General features: G+C 51.2%; 2 protein-coding genes across 2 annotated transcripts in view; both read right to left on the reverse strand.

Annotated features, from left to right (window-relative positions):
- Positions 1-2,157, reverse strand: part of ephb6 (eph receptor B6) — a 15,167-nt gene that overhangs the window by 11,900 nt on the left and 1,110 nt on the right. The window lies entirely within an intron of this gene.
- Positions 1-2,157, reverse strand: part of LOC103388004 (gamma-aminobutyric acid receptor-associated protein-like 1) — a 21,083-nt gene that overhangs the window by 3,848 nt on the left and 15,078 nt on the right. The gene's annotated exons all lie outside the window — the stretch shown is intronic.

Here is a 2,157-nt window from a genome sequence, read left to right on the forward strand (position 1 = left end):
CCCCACTGCCCCCCCCTCCACCTCCAGCTCTTTTAAAACTTGTCACCAACATCAGGAAGGTAACAATCATGTCAGGGTCAAAGCACAGTAGAAGAAACGATGACAGCCAGGGACTGTGGTCCAAACCGCGGCTCCTCAGAGGATAAAATTAGATACTGCGTGTACTGACTAAAGTACTTCCTCCTCTCTGGCTCCGTCTTTGTTCTGTGCTGCACTTATTCATGGTTGGAGTGTTGCTCTCACGCGCAGCGCCCCCCCCCCCCCCCCCCCTACATACTGTAACACCCTCCACTGCTAAGTGGAGTGCAGATGTAGTCGACAGGTAACACTGGACCGACTGCAGAGTGAAGGTGTTAACACGGAGTCAGACACCGGGGGTGTGAGAGTGTGTGTGTGGGGGGGGGGCGACACCATGGACAGAACATGTCAGACACAAACACACATCAACAATCCAAACACAGTCAAAAAGTTCCAAGACAGATGTGATTACTCCTGTGTATCAGTACTGTAGTACTTGACCAACAGGTACTGTGACCTGGGTCATCACATGACAGGACGTCTGGACCCTGGGCTGAGTGAGACCAGCACCAGCACCAGCACCAACTCTGAACCAGTCGTTTACACCGACCAGTGGAGCTGGATCTGATCCTTTGATCTTCTCCACCCAATCATTATAGACTTCAGATGATCCTACCAAAAGTCAGAGGAAGAGGGCGCCGTAACCAAACCATGTCATTATAAACAACCACAGTGAGAGAGCGATGCTCCAGAACAGACCACACGTCGACAACAGACGGCACAACCGTTAGCTCGTGTTAGCAAACAATGTGTGACCTTAGGGTGGAGGTCAGGTGAGTTTATAGACTGGTCCTAAAGTCTATAGACTGTAGCTGTAGTCCCAGTCTGATCCTAGTCTCAGACTCTGCCCCCCCCCCCGGGGAATTGGTGAGAAAAAAATCAATAACTGATCAATGACTGAGGAGGTTGATCACAGTATACTTCAGCCCTGTACTACGACCTGACTGCAGTATACTCCAGTACAAAGTAGTTCTGTGTCTACTCAGAGTCGGCTGCTGCTCTGTTCAACCATAAAGAGCTGCCGGGGGGGTCCCCCCCCTGCCCCCCCCCCCCAGCTGCTCTCTCCAGTGTGCTGTGTTAATCCAATGTTAATATCCTCATCAGAAATCCAGCCATTTATAGGCCAGGCCTGGGGCTGCGCACCAACGCTTCATCATCAACAATGCATGATGGCAGGCAACGGGGGGGGGGGTGTTTGAAGAGGGAGGGGGGGTTGAAGAGCCACAAACCCTGGGATCTGGGGCTAAAGAGGCAACAAACTAAACCATGGCGACATCAGGACCAGTAACCGTGGACCAGTAACCGTGGACCAGTAACCGTGGACCAGTAACCGTGGACCAGTAACCGTGGACCAGTAACCGTGGACCAGTAACCGTGGACCAGTAACCGTGGACCAGTAACCGTGGACCAGTAACCGTGGACCAGTAACCGTGGACCAGTAACCGTGGACCAGTAACCGTGGACCAGTAACCGTGGACCAGTAACCGTGGACCATCAATGGGTCATTGAAGAGACCATTTCAGTTGGGATTTTGGTCACAGTTTGACTGGAGATCATTTGGTTTAAAAAATAAACTGTAAAATTTATCGTGGACAAAAAAAAAATTTGCGACTCGTACGTTGAGCTTCATCGTCACGTCATAGTGTCATCGTTAGGATGGGCGACACTCCCCCCTCCTGGAGTATATGTTAACTGCTATTGGGGTTAATACTGTATTACACAGATCTGATGTGGGCCACTAACTGCCCCATATTTGTCCAGCCCATCTGTCACCGCTGAGGTCCGCGGCGTGGAGCTGACGTGGAACAGTCCACGCCGTTACCGACGGTCGTCTCCTGGGAGCAGAGACTGAACAGGTGCAGGGGGGGGAGGGGGGGAGGGCAGGAGGTATGTATAGATGCTGGAGCAGATGTTGACACACACACACACACACACTGCATGTAGGCCATTTGACTGATACAATTATCATTAGTTGTTTTCATGTCGACTGAGAAAACTGAGTTCAACCACAGTCTGAGAATATGTGGCTCCAAATACCACTAAGTACCACATACAGTACACCACAGTACACCACAGTAC

This window comes from Cynoglossus semilaevis, chromosome 13, assembly GCF_000523025.1.
Source record: "Cynoglossus semilaevis isolate Cse_v1.0 chromosome 13, Cse_v1.0, whole genome shotgun sequence".
Classification (NCBI taxonomy): Eukaryota; Metazoa; Chordata; class Actinopteri; order Pleuronectiformes; family Cynoglossidae; genus Cynoglossus; species Cynoglossus semilaevis.